The following is a 15083-nucleotide window of genomic DNA, read 5'->3' as shown; positions in this document are numbered from 1 at the left end:
TTTCAAGATGAAATTTGTTGTTGCTGAAGAATCTTTGAGGAAACAATGGAAAACTTCAAATAATTATCAACTGATACCTCTTGGAAAAGGCTTTTTCATCAATAAGTTAGCTAATGAAGTTGATATGAAGTATATTTGGAATAGGTTTTGGAAAGTGAAATCTCAAATTCTCAAACTGAGATTTTGGGATCCAAATTTCAACCCTGCTGCTCAAAAGACAACTATTGCTTTTGTTTGGATTAATTTTCCTGGCCTAGGAATTGAATATTGGAAAGAAAAAATTCTTATGTCTTTGGGTGACACATTTGGTATAGCCATAAAGGTGGATGAAACAACTCTTAAAAGAGAAGTAGGTTATTATGCTAGTGTTCTTGTTGAAGTAGACTTGACAAATAATATACCTCATCAAGTTTTAGTAAAATCCAAGTATGGTAGTTTTGAACAAGAGGTACACGTCCCAAAAACACCAAGTTTCCGTAGTCATTGCAAAGTGGTTGGACACTTAGTAACTGAATGTAGGTTGAAGAGAAAAGATAATTCACAAGATGATGTTGTTGATGGAAATACTAATTTTGTAAAAAGGAAGATTTGGAAGCAGAAAGAGAAGAAACAACAACAGCAAGTTGGTTTTGATTTTTGTAACACTCCTAAAACTCAAAGGCCACATGAAGTTGAGAATAAGATTTTAAGTGTTGATGTGAATGTTATTCCTTGTTTTGAAAAGAATGCTGAGAAGAGTGATAATTATGGTAGTGGAGATGCAAATTGTTCTTTTTCTCCTAATGAATTTCCACCATTATCTACAGAGAGATTTCTTAGAGTATCTACTAGTATTCCTTATTTGTTTCCATCTGAAACAAATACTCAAATTCTAGTGGTAACTCCTTCTATTGATTTACAAAATGCTTCCTCCTTACATTTTGGTGCTCTAGAGTCCTTTGCTTCTGCAAGCAAATTTCAAGTACTGGTGGAGGTAGCTGAAGAGCAAAGTTCATAAGAAATTTTGAAATCTCCAAAACATGGTGCAAAAAGTATTTCTACTGGCAAAGCATCTAAGGAAGTTAACAAAGGAGCACAATCCAAAGGTATATCTCTTATTACAACAAGAAAATTAGTTGGGAAAAATTTAGTTAAAAATAAAGGAATGAGAGGTCCTGAATCTTCTCACAATACTTCTTCCCAATGAGAGTGGTAATCTGGAATATCAGAGGCCTAAAAAGAATTAGGGCCAAAGACAAACTAAGATCTTTAGTAAATCAATTTAATCCTTCACTGATTTGGTTAGCTGAGCCTAAAATAAGGGTAAGAAGTAATTTTGTTAAGAATTTGAGGTTACCTGGAATGAGTCAAATGTTAATTCATAATTCTTGTAATAATGAGAAAGGAAATATTTGGTTATTATGGCATTCATCTCTATCAACTCCTATTACTGTTAGAGTTAGGGATGTTCTAGTTACTGGTATTCATGATGCATGTCTAACAGCGGATAAAAGAGAACTTTGGGAAGAATTAATGAGAATTAGTGAAATGAACTGTCCATGGTTGATAATTGGAGATTTTAATACCGTTTTAAATTGTGATGAGAAAGTAGGAGGCGGAAGTCTACTAAGAGTTTCAGTGTCAGATTTTAACAAATGCTTGGATTATTGTGGTCTTTTACAAGCTCCAAAATCAGGAATTAAGTAATGTTGGTGCAATAATAGGGTGGGTAAGAAGAGGATTTTATGTGATCTTGATAAGGCTTTCTTCAATGTTAAATGGATGGAGAGGTATGCTGATTGGAAATATAAAGTTTGGGTTAGGGGAGTCTCAGATCATGGAGCATTGATGGGTGGCACAACTGACATTCCTAAACCAAACAATATACCATTTAAGTATCAGCAAGTATGGAATTCTCACCCTTAATTTATGCAACTTATACAAAAATCTTGGGAAGAAGAATGTTCTGGAAATCCTGCATTTAGATTTATGAGCAAACTAAAAAGATTCAAAGTATGTGTTAAGAAGTGGAATTGGGAGGTGTTTGGAGACTTGAGAATTAAAGTCAAAGAAACTGAAGATGAAGTTCTCAATGCTTCCTTACTTTCAGATGCTCAACCAGAAAATGTGGAACTACTTAATAAGTTAGTTACTGCAAGGGGGAATCATGAGTTAGCTCAACAATATAATGAATTGCTGAGGTCAAAGTCAAGAATAAAATGGGTGAAAGAAGGTGGTGCAAATACTGGATTCTTTCATATTTCTATGAAAGTTAGAGGTGCACATAATAGTATTATTGAACTTGAGGATGCTAATGGCAATATTGTAGCAGATCAAAGAGATATTTCAGAGTTATTGGTGAATCATTTTAAGAAGAAATTTGAATATCAATAAATTACATTTGATGAAGGTCTTTTTGACACTATTCCCAAGGTAATAACTGATGAAGAGAATGCTCAGATGGATCATTACCTTCAGCACAAGATATCAAAGAAGCAGTTTTCTCAATGGATCCAAACAGTTCTCCTGGACCTGATGGTTTTCCAGGCAGTTTCTATGGATTTTCATGGGACATAATTTGTCAAGATTTGATAGACGAAATACAGTTTTGTTGGAGATGCAGATTTATACCAAAAGGAATGAACTCCAGTTTTCTCTTTTTGTTGCCTAAAATGCCTGGAGCCAAAAGAACAGAACAATTTAGACCAATTAGATTGTCTAATTTTTGTTTTAAAATCATTACAAGGATTATTACAACAAGAATACATGAAGTACTACACAAGGTGATATCTTGTCAGCAAGGTGCTTTTATAAAAAGGAAGGAATATTCAAGAGAAAATTGTACTAGCTTCTGAGCTAGTAAATGAGCTAGATACTAAGAGAAAAGGAGGTAATGTTGGTTTGAAGTTGGACATCACACAAGCTTTTGACTCAATAAGCTGGGAATTAATTTTTAAAACACTTAAATATTTTGGATTCTCTGAGGTGGAAATAAAATGGTTGAAAATCATATTTGAATCTGCAAGAATATTAGTGTTAGTAAATGGTGGGACATTTGGATTTTTTGATGTAAGAAGAGGCCTCAGACAGGGAAACCCACTTTCTCCCATTTTGTTTGTGATAGCTGCGGAAGTATTGAGTAGAAACATAACCAGAATGATTCAAGAAGGGCTAATAAAAACAATGGTTAATAGAAATGGATGCCAACCATCTCATCTGATGTTTGCAGATGATATATTCATATTCTGCAATTGGCATAAAAGAACATTTGACAATTTAATGAGTTTGCTAATGAGATATCAAGCAGCATAAGGACATACAGTTAATAGAACAAAGAGTAAGTGCTTTGTTGGTGGAGTTACTGAAGATATAAGACATGTAATAGCTGAGAGTCTACAAATGGAATTTCTGAATTCCCAGACAAATACTTGGGAGTAATGCTAAGCCCTAGAAGAGTTAAATATGTTCATGTTTGGGGGATGGTGGAAATGTTATAAAAACAAGTAACTGGTTGGATTGGTGAACTTCTTGTTTTTTCAGCCAGACTGACTTTAGTGAAATTTGTACTCTGCAATATACCAATTTATAACATGTCAGTGTATAAATGGCCCAAAGCAGTGACCAGAGAATGTGAAAGGATAATTAGAATTTTTTTATGGGCTGGTGATCCATCAGTGAAGAATCTAGTAACTGTCAAATGGGAGGAAGTGAATGTACCTTTTGCTGAAGGAGGGCTTGGTATTAGGAGATTGGAAGTGATGAATAAGGCTTTACTATTTAAGTTACTTTGGAAAATTGAAACTGAAGATGAAGAATGAACTATATTTATGAAGGCAAAGTATAAAAACAAGAATGGTGACTGGATTACTAGTTACAAAAAATCATCAATATGGCCTGGATTGAAATGGGTGATAAATGAGCTCAAGGAAGGAAGTAGATGGCTGGTGGGGAATAGAAGGAATATCTCAGTATAGGAAGATAATTGGGTGAAAGAATATGCACTTATTGATCATCATCAATCAGATCCATTTGTATAACAACACAAGGACTTAAAAGTAAGTGATTTGATAATAAATGGTGAATGGCATGTCCCAGATGAAATGAAGAAATTTTTTAAGCTGAATGAACTACCAGCAATTGGGACTGGAAGTGATAAAAGGATTTGGGTAGCTGATCTAACTGGAAGTTTTTTAGTTGCAAATGTTGTACAACAAATAAGAGTGAAATATCAACAAGTCAATTGGGCTAAATTTGTATGGAGTCCTTATATTCATCCTGTAATGTTTGGAAGATGCTCAGGGGAGCATGTGCAACTGAAGAAAATGTCAGGAAGAAAGGATTTGACACAGTATCCAAATGTTACTTATGTGGAAATGGTCAAGACAATATGGAGCATATTCTATGGGAGTGTTCTTTTAGTAAAGAAATTTGGAACTGGCTTGGAGGTATGTTTAATCTTTATGCTCCTACAAAATTTGATGAAGTTATAACATGTGTCAAAAATCATAGCTCTTCAATTAGACAGATATGGTATATAAGCTCTTTTTTCTGTAATGGTGGAACTATGGATGACAAGAAACTTGAAGTTATATGAGAATATTAACCCCAATGCTGTGAAGTTCAAAGACAAGATTCTAATAACCCGTTCGGTTGGGAGAATTAGAATCCTAGGAATTGGAATGTGCCCAATTCCTTGAACCGAACGGGGAATATGAAATCTATGTAATTGGGAATTTCAATTCCTGGGAATCCAATTCCCTTAAAAATGATAGATTTCCATTGCATTGGTCTAATGATGCAATGGAATTGGATTCTGGGGTAATAACAAACGTAATTGAATTATCTCAACCGAAGATGAATTTTTTGGATTGGAATCAAACTCCTAGGAATCCAATTCCAAGGATTGGATTACCCCATAATTGAATTCCTAGGATTATAATGCTCCCAACCGAACGGGCTATAAATTTCACAAAGGAATGTGGAGCCAGAGTTAATGGAGTTATGAAGAACTGTATGTATGTGTTAGTCTCTATGTTGGTTTAGCAACAAAACATGATTTGTATTCCTTTAAACTGGATTAATACTAATCCTAATCAATGAGGTTAAGGTTTGTTCATGTTAATCATGTATGTTAAGGATACATAATGATAAGTATCTCATATTCTATTTGGAATGGCATACTAGTTCTAAAAATGCTATGTGAGGCTGTTTTTCAACTCTTGATGGAAGGTTGAATGACACATGTCTTTCCTAGCATGAGGTGGACTCCATTCTATCTCTTGTCTATAAAGAAATTTTTCCATCATTAAAGAATAATAGAAGATAGAATTGGAAGTATTTACCTAGTTTTATTTCAATTGTTGTTGCTAAATATAAGGTATGCACTTATACTTCCTATCTACTTCATGTTAAGTATTTTCAGTTGTATAATATATGATCCTAGAGCATGTATAGAACTACATATGATCATAAGGTATTAAGCAAGTTCACACACAAAATGATTATAGATAATAAGGAATTGCAAAGCATGATTATAGGCTGATATTCTAACATTGGTATCAGAGCCTTAGGTATAATATATTCTACAGATCTTGATTCACAAATTATGGTGATTGTTATGAAATTTCAGCAATTCACATATTAGTTTAGATATGACCTCCTTAGATTCAAATCATGTAAGATATGTGTTTTATTGTCATCATGTTACAAGGCTGATCTACAGAATTATTTGAAGCCTTGTAGTAGTCTTGATGTAATTTTATCGTTTCTATGTGTCGCCAAAGTGATACTTTGGGAATTGATAAAAGCTGCATATTTTCTTTATGAAAGGATTATGTAAAATTGCGTTTCAGATGTTGTTCGTATGATGATACCCAAAGGTTAATCATACTTTTCACATCTGTAATGGAGCAAGGTAATATATTTATATATACTAAATGATAGTTCTTTACGACCCAAAGGTTTAAAAGATCAGTTGAGTACTATGTATAAGCTGATTAGCCTTGTTTTTTATTAGACTTTGGTACATCACAAGTTTACCCAAAGGTGGAGTTGTGGTTGTAATGAGTCTGAAATCAACATGTTGTTATCATGATGTTTTATGTTTCAGTACATACATATTATTCATATGGAATACATGCATTTTTCAGCTACAATGAATCCTATACAAGTTCAAGGTTATTTGGCTGGTATTGAGCCTCTTAATGTCACGAACGACTTCAAATGGAAGTCAAACCTTGACATAGTCCTTGGCTACTTGGAATATGACATAGCTCTAAGAGAACTTAAACCAAAAATGCTTGTCGATACTTCTACTAGAAATGCAAAGATAGATTCCCATAAATGGGAGAAGGAAAACATAATGAGTATAATGATCATTCGAGGTGCAATTCCTGATGTTATTCGAGGTGGAATTCCTATAAAAGATACTGCTAAAGAGCTGATAGAGGTTATTCAGTCACAATTTATGAGTTCAGCGAAGTCTATGATTGGTACTCATATGGGTCAACTGACTTCAATGCCGTATAATGGTGAAGGTGGTATTCGAGACCACATCCTTCAAATGGAAGATCTGGTATACAAATTACGGGGTCTGGATATGAATCTATATGATGATTTTCTAGTACAACTTGCAATTAATTCACTCCCTAAGCATTTCGAGACTTTCAAGGTCAATTATAACACTTGTAACAGAAAATGGAATGTAAATGAATTGATCACTCATTGTGTGCAAGAAGAGCGACGTGAAACTAAAGAGTATGCACATTTTACTACTGCTAGTCCTACCAAAAAAGATTTCAAGAAATCAGGAAAGAATAACCGCAAGAACAGAAAAAGGAATACCAAATAATGAGCCAGAAGTTAACAAGGATGGTAAGAAGTTTCAATTTAAGTGTCTTTTCTGTAAAAAGACAGGCCACATGAAGAAAAACTGTTTTAAGTATAAGAATTGGCTGAAAAAGAAACAAAAGGGTACTGATTTTCATATGATGTGCTTTGAAATTAATCTTGTTAGTACTCCTTTAAATACTTGGTGGTTAGACACCATAGAAACCATTCACGTTGCTAATTCCTTGCAGGCGTTCACAAGCCATAGGAATCTAAGTAAGGAAGAGCGGTGTCTATACATGCCAAATGCTCAAGGAGTGGAAGTAAAAGCTATTGGAAATTTGCGACTACCTCTGGATAACGGGAATTTTTTGGATATTTTTGATGTATCTTATGTACCTACTGTAAGAAAATGTTTGATACCAGTTGGTAGACTCGACTCTAAGGGCTTTACCTTTTCTATCGGTAGTGGTTGTTTTAGTATGTTTCATAACTCTAAACTGGTTGGCTTTGGGACGAATGAAGATAATCTTTATAAGATGAATGTTGATATTAAATCTGTAAATTTAATGTCTTGTATGAATGTTGATACCTCTAAGGGTGTTAAAAGAAGCTTAAACTCAGACAATTCTTCTATGTTGTGGCATCAACGTTTAGGGCACATATCTAAAGATCGAATGCAAAGGCTTGTAAGGCAAAATATGTTATCGCAGCTAGATTTTTCAGATTTCAGTACATGTGTAGCTTGTATTAAAGGGAAGTTTGTTAAATCAAGAAAGAAAACAACTATTAGAAGTCAAGGCTTACTTCAAATTGTGCATACAAACATTTGTGGTCCTTTTACGGTTGCTTCTAGAGGTGGACAGAGGTACTTCATCACATTTATAGATGATTATTCGCGCTATGGGTATGTTTATCTTATTCGTGAAAGATCAGATGCTCTAGAAGTCTTCCAAACCTACAAGGAAGAAGTTGAAAACCAACTTGAGAAGAAAATTAAAGTTTTGAGATCAGATAGGGGAAAAGAGTATTATGGCAAAACTGATTTCTGTGGAGAATCTCATGGAAAACTACTTGAATTTCTGCAAGAACATGGTATTGTACCTCAGTTTACTACTCCCGGATCACCAGAACAAAATGGGGTAGCTGAAAGACGTAACAGAACCTACAAAGATATGATTCACACTATGTTAAGTAACTCTACATTATCTGATTCCTTTTGGGGAGAAGCTTTAAAAACAACGGTATACATTCTGAATCGTGTACCCAGTAAAGCAGTTACTAAGGCTTCTTATGAGCTTTGGACATGTAGAAAACCTATTCTAAATCATCTTCATGTAGTGCAGCTGAAGCTAGGTTATTCAATCCTGTTGAAAAATCTCTTGATACACGCACTACAAGTTGTTTCTTTGTTGGCTACCCAAACAGATCAAAGGGTTATAGGTTTTATTGTCCTTCTAGGCCTGTTGATATTGCTGAGACCAATAATGCTAAGTTTCTGGAGGATGATCAAATCAGTGGGAGTGAATCTCGCCAAATTGCGTTTGAAGAAGAGAATCCAACTGACCTGATTGCAACTGAAGTTCGAAAAGAATCAACTGCTGACATTCCAGAATCATATAGAGCCGCTGAAAAGGAAGAATTGGTTCTTTGTAGATATACTAGACCAAGAAAAACCGTCGTCAAACCCGGTTTTAGTACCTTCATGGTAGAATCAGATGGAAATGTCGATGATTTGGAAGAACCATTGACATATTCAGAAGCAGTGAATGGAAAAAACTCTCGTTTTTGGATTCCTGCCACATATGAAGAGCTAGAATCAATGGAGAAGAATGGTGTATGGGATATGGTAGATCTGCCTAAAGGTGCAACAACAGTTGGTTGTAAATGGATTTTTAAAATCAAATAGAATGCGGATGGGAGTATCGAAAGGCACAAGGCTTGGCTTGTATCCAAGGGATTTACTCAAGAAGAAGGGGTTGATTATGAAGAAACTTTCTCTCCAGTTTCCAAGAAAGATTCTTTTCGAATTATTATGGCAATGGTGGCTCATTTTGACCTAGAATTGTATCAAATGGATGTGAACGTCTTTTTTGAATGGTGATCTTGATAAAAAGATATACATGAAACAACCAGAAGGTTTTACATCTAAAGGTCAAGAAGGTAAGGTATGTTGCTTAAAGAAATCTATATATGGATTAAAGCAAGCATCCCATCAGTGGTATCTGAAATTCGATCAAGTAATGTCGTCTTATGGTTTTGTTGAGAATGAAGTTGACAGATGTATATATCTGAAATCTAGTGGGAGCAAGTTTATCATTCTAATTATGTATGTTGATGATATTCTGCTCGCTAGCAACAATATTCATATGTTGCATGATACTAGACACTTTCTTTCATCCAATTTTGAAATGAAAGACTTGGGAGAAGCTTCTTATGTTCTTGGTATTCAGATACATCGAGACAGAAACAGGGGTCTACTAGGTTTGTCTCAAGAATCCTACATCAAGAAGATACTCAAGAGGTTTGAAATGCAAAACTGTGCACCGGGTGAAGCACCTATTGTGAAGGGTGACATTATTAATCGATTGCAATGTCCTAAATCAGATCTGGAAAGGAGTCGAGTAGACTCTAAGAGGTATGCATCAGTTGTTGGCAGTCTGATGTATGCCATGATTTGCATCCGTCCAGACATTGCTTTCGTTGTTGGTGTATTGGGACGTTACCAACACAATCCAGGTGAATTGCATTGGAAAGCAGTGAAGAAAGTGATTAGATATTTGCATAGAACTAAGCATTTTCAGCTTGTGTACAAGAGATCAAATGAATTGGAAGCTGAATGCTTTTCAGATTCCGATTTCATGGGCTCAGATAAGCTAAAATCAACATTTGGCCATGTGTTTATGCTCGCTAAAGGTGCTGTTTCATGGAGAAGTGTCAAGCAATCCATTGAAGCTCAGTCCACAATGGAGGCAGAATATATTGCTTGCTACGAACCAACAACTCAAGCCGTTTGGTTAAGAAATTTCATGAAAGGTATTTTAGTTATAGATTCGATATCTAGACCAATGAAATTCCATTGTGACAACCAATCTGCAATTAGTTTTGCAAAAGACAGTCAAGGAACAAGCAGAGCGAAACATATAGATGTCAAGTTTTTTTTAGTAAAGCGTAAAATCAAGAATCGAGAAATTGATATTTCTTATGTTCTGACTGAACATATGCTAGAAGATCCTATGACTAAAGGTTTGAGACCTAAGGTGTTTAAAAAGCATGTAACTTCTATGGGTGTTGTTGATATGTCTTAGTTGTATGACTGAAACATGTATGTTGATTGTGTATAATCAAATACCTATGTTTGTGTATCATCATGTCGTGTTTTTAAACTGTCTTTATGCTTAGCATTTACTGAGATCATAAAAACAAATGCTTTAGTCTCAAGAATGACATTGGAAGATCTCTAATGAGATCAGAAGAATGATGTAGTCTCTTGAAATACATTGGCAAATCTCTTTGAGATCAAAAGTATGTTGTAGTCTCTAGAATGAGACATTGGCAAACCTCTTTTGAAATCATGAAGAAGTCTCTACTATGAGGCATAAAGAGATATCTGTTGAGGTTACAAAGGTTATTGTGCTTTACAGAATGTAATTCAATAAAGATTAACTCAAGAATGATTGTCCGTCTAGATTTCTGATTATGTAAATGGCATGTGCATCTTATAAATGGTGTTCAGGTCTTCATAGTCGAATTCTAGCGTATTATTAATCTTGAGGATAAAGTAATACATGAATGTATAATCACTGGTTAGGATTATTTTTCCTAAAAAGGTTGGCCACCTATATATTTTTACTCTTACTAATCCAAGTCTGTTTTGTAAAGTTTTCTAAAACTTAAAAGGTTTTGTTGCTTCCCAAAGTGGGAGATGTTAGTCTCTATGTTGGTTTAGCAACAAAACATGATTTGTATTCCTTTAAACTGGATTAGTACCAATCATAATCAATAAGGTTAAGGTTTGTTCATGTTAATCATGTATGTTAAGGGTACATAATGATAAGTATCTCTTATTCTATTTGGAATGGCATACTAGTTATAACAATGCTATATGAGGCTGTTTTTCAACTCTTGGTGGAAGGTTGAATAGCACATGTCTTTCCTAGCATGAGGTAGACTCCATTCTAGTTCTTGTTTATAAAGAAATTTTTCCATCATTAAAGAATAAGAGAAGATAGAATTGGAAGTGTTTACCTAGTTTTCTTTCTACTGTTGTTGCTAAATCTAAGGTATGCACTTATACTTCCTATCTAATTCATGTTAAGTGTTTGCAGTTGTAGAATATGTGATCCTAGAGCATGCATAGAACTATATATCAGCATAAGGTATTAAGCAAATTCACATACAAAATGATTATAACTAATAAGGAATTGCAAAGCATGATTATAGGCTGATATTCTAACATTGGTATCAGAGCGTTAGGTATAATATATTCTACAGATCTTGATTCACAAATTATGGTGACTGATATGAAATTTCAGCAATTAACATATTAGTTTAGATTCTAAAGCTGTTATACTGGCATTTACTAGTGGTAAAATTCCTTGGATAGTCAGGAATAGATGGAAGAAAATAAACGAGCTTTTGAGAAGTATCACTTTCAGGCATTCATACAGGGAAATTAATTTTTCAGCTGACCAGTTAGCTAAAAAGGGAACAAATCTTGGAAGAGGAGTAGTAATTTTATATGAGGGCAGACCTGATTTTTTTGGGAATAATGGAGTAGGAAGATTCACACTACTTCAGATTCACTTGAAAAGAAAATAATATTGTAATGATATCTCCTGTAAATTCTTTTTGTTTTCTTTAGCTTTCCTTAAGCTAGTCTTGGCCTGTCAAGACTATCTTGTTTTTGACTTTGAGTTTTCTCTTTAGTAATAAATATACATGATTGAGAAAAAAAAACTTTAGACTTCACGGTGTTCATCGATTGAAGATGAAGAACTACTAAGGGGAGCTTTTATAACTTCATCAACAAAAGGTATGTGGAGACTTGAACTCATCTAACACTCAGAAGTCTATTTGTATTCTATCTCCTATTGAGACAAAAGTCGTATAGCTATATAAACTTTATTTTATACATATTTGATATTTCGAGCTGAGTTTAACTCGCTTATATATTTTTCGAAATATGTGTTGGTAAGCTTTCGCTTTAACCAAGTTCATATTTTATTCTTAAGGAAAGTCAAAAGATGATCATGTGAAAATCGCCTGGTAACATCTTACATGATTTGTGTGAGAAAGTCATTTGATGTAGACTCGGAATGTTTCATATTGATCATTCGATCACTTGAAAATTTCTTTGAAGCAAATAGTTTGTGTGAGACAGTTATTCCTGTCTTCCAAGAATGTTTCAATGATTGAAAGGGGAGTTTAGAACGATTAACCATTGATTAAATATAGCACAGTATACGTACTTGTTGCTAACTGTTGCAAGTTACTCCAAGTCCGGGGACAATAGTATACATACCCATATGCGTACTGGGTTTAAAAGTTGAAGTCCGGGGACTTAGTATGCATACCCGTATGCATACTAGCTTAACAGCTCAAGTCCGGGAATTTAGTATGCATACCCGTTTGCATACTAATTCAACTGAGTTGGTCGTGAACGACAATATGCATACCCGTTCGCATACTGACGGACAAACCAAGTCCGGAACTCTAAGTAGGCATACTCGTTTGCATACTTGAGTGGGTTAAGTTCTAAAATCGGTTTGTTCATGAACAAATACATTTATATAATAGGAAATTAAATCTTTTGCAAACCATGGCTATAATGTTCATGAATTGATTCGAGTGAATCAAAATCGATTTTTCTTCAATTGTGTCTTGTATACTTCCATGAGAATATAAACAATTGAACAACTCTATAACTAGTTTCATTTGAATCATTTGAACTAGTTGTGCTAAAGATGAACAAGGTTGATATGAAAGTGTTCATATGGCTAACTTCGGTTAACTATTGTTGAGCCAACCAAGTGTACACGTTTAGGTACGGTTACCCATATCTAAATAAAGGCACATTTCATTTGCGTATAACAAGCTAAGTTCAATCTAACGGTTGAAAGATATTAGCTTGAATCTAATCAGGTTTTCATCTAACGGTGAATATTTTATGCTTTGTTACCAATGTAGCATTGATTGCAAACCCTGATTTGAAGACTATATAAGGGAGAACTCTAGCGACTGGGAAACCAAATCCGCACACCTCCTGTGTGATACTAGTTGTGACTAAAGTCGATTCTCCTTTAACCTAGGTTTTTCTAAAACCATTATAGGTTAACGACTTAAAGACTTCATTGGGATTCTGAAGCCAGACCCAACTATTTTCTCTGTAGTTGCGTGTTCTGATCTTACTTTGTTCTATCCTATTGAGTACTATATATATATCTTCTCTAAGATTTGCTCGAGATTTAATCTCCGATAGGTAAGATAAAAAGTAGTCACAAACATCTTCGTATCATCGTTTGTGATTCCACAATATCTTTTTTCGCTACCATACGATTAAGATTATTGTGAGGTGATTGATGTTACTAGGTTGTTCTTCGGGAATATAAGTCCGGTGTATCAATTGGTTCCTGTTCACCTTGATTTTTCAAAAGACGGAACAAAAACTCGTTGGTATTTATGTGGGAGACATATTTATCTATTCAATAGACTTTTCTGTGTGAGACGGATTTTTTTATCAATTCTTCGACTTTGGGTCGTAGCAACTCTTAGTTGTGGGTGAGGTCAGCTAAGGGAATTAAGTGCGTAGAGTCCTGCTGGGATTCAGAGTAAGGAACGCGACTGTATATTAATCAGTATGAGATGGTTAGGGCTCAACTGCATTCCAGTCCAAAGTTAACTTGTAGTAGGCTAGAGTCTGAAGCGGCTTAATACAGTGTGGTGTTCAAATATGGACTAGGTCCCGGGATTTTTCTGCATTTGTAGTTTCCTCATTAATAAAATTTCTGGTGTCTGTGTTATTTCTTTTCCGCATTATATTTTTATATAATTGAAATATCACAGGTTGTGCATAGTTCAATCAATTGGTAAATCCAACCTTTGGTTTTTGATTGAAATTGATTGACGCTTGGATATTGGTCTTTGGTACCATCCAAGTTATTTATCATATTAATCCGGCTCACTGATTTCTATCTGTTCGATTTCAGATTGATTTGAGAAATTGAGATATAACTCTTGGATGTATTTTCCTTGATTGAGTCTGACTGTCTAGTTGATTCTCTTGGAAATATATTTGAGTTAGTCCATACAGATTGCTTAAACGAAATATTTGGTGTAGTTGTTAGACCCCCTCTTTTTCAATTGATATCAGAGCCGAAAAACACGTTTAATACCTCACAAGTCTGTGTTTGTAGCAATTTGACTCTATAGACAGAAACGCTATCTCTATAAACGTACCACCAGTCTTCGATGGCTCGAACAACTTATGGTGGAAAATTGTTATGCGTGTCTTTCTTCAAGCGCGTGATTTTCAATCATGGGTTCGTGTAGTTAATGGCTATTATCCTTCGGTTGCTACATAAGGTGATGTAACTGCTCCAAAGGATATTAGTGCATATGATCATGCCGAGATTCTCGCTGCAAAGCAAAATTCTGACGGATTAAATGCTATCATCCATGCCATTACCCCAGATCTTCAGCACCATGTGACTATGTGCACTAAGTCTAAAGAAGCTTGGGATATCTTAGAAAATGTATTCGAAGGAAATTCCTCTGAGAAAGAAGCTAGGCTTCAAAACCTAAATTCTGATTGGGAAAACCTTCGCATAGCTAATGAAGATTCATTTGATGAGTTTAATCACAAAGTGTCTGAAATTGTTAATGCATCTTTTGCATTGGGTAAGACTATTCCTGAAAAGGACATTGTGATGAAAATTCTCAGATCGTTGCTATCCAAATACGATTCTAAGAAACATGACATCGTTGAAGGAAATAACCTTAATACTTTATTTATAAATACTCTTGTTGGGAAGTTAAAGATCTTTGATCATGAGAATACATCCAAATCTGGGAAGGATATTGCTTTCAAAGTACAAAAGAACATTAAATTTCTTGACACAAGTAATAGTGTTGGCCACTCCGTTGTTGATCCTATTGAGACTGATTCATCAAATGAAGTGTTAGAGCATAGCTCGGTCGACCTCGCATGCGTTTCTATCTCAAGCATGTTTGTCAATGTTATTGATCAAAACTATGAGTCTTGATTTCTAGCCTAC

This window comes from Papaver somniferum, unplaced genomic scaffold, assembly GCF_003573695.1.
Source record: "Papaver somniferum cultivar HN1 unplaced genomic scaffold, ASM357369v1 unplaced-scaffold_125, whole genome shotgun sequence".
Classification (NCBI taxonomy): domain Eukaryota; kingdom Viridiplantae; phylum Streptophyta; class Magnoliopsida; order Ranunculales; family Papaveraceae; genus Papaver; species Papaver somniferum.
Note: the sequence above shows the minus strand (reverse complement) of the source record.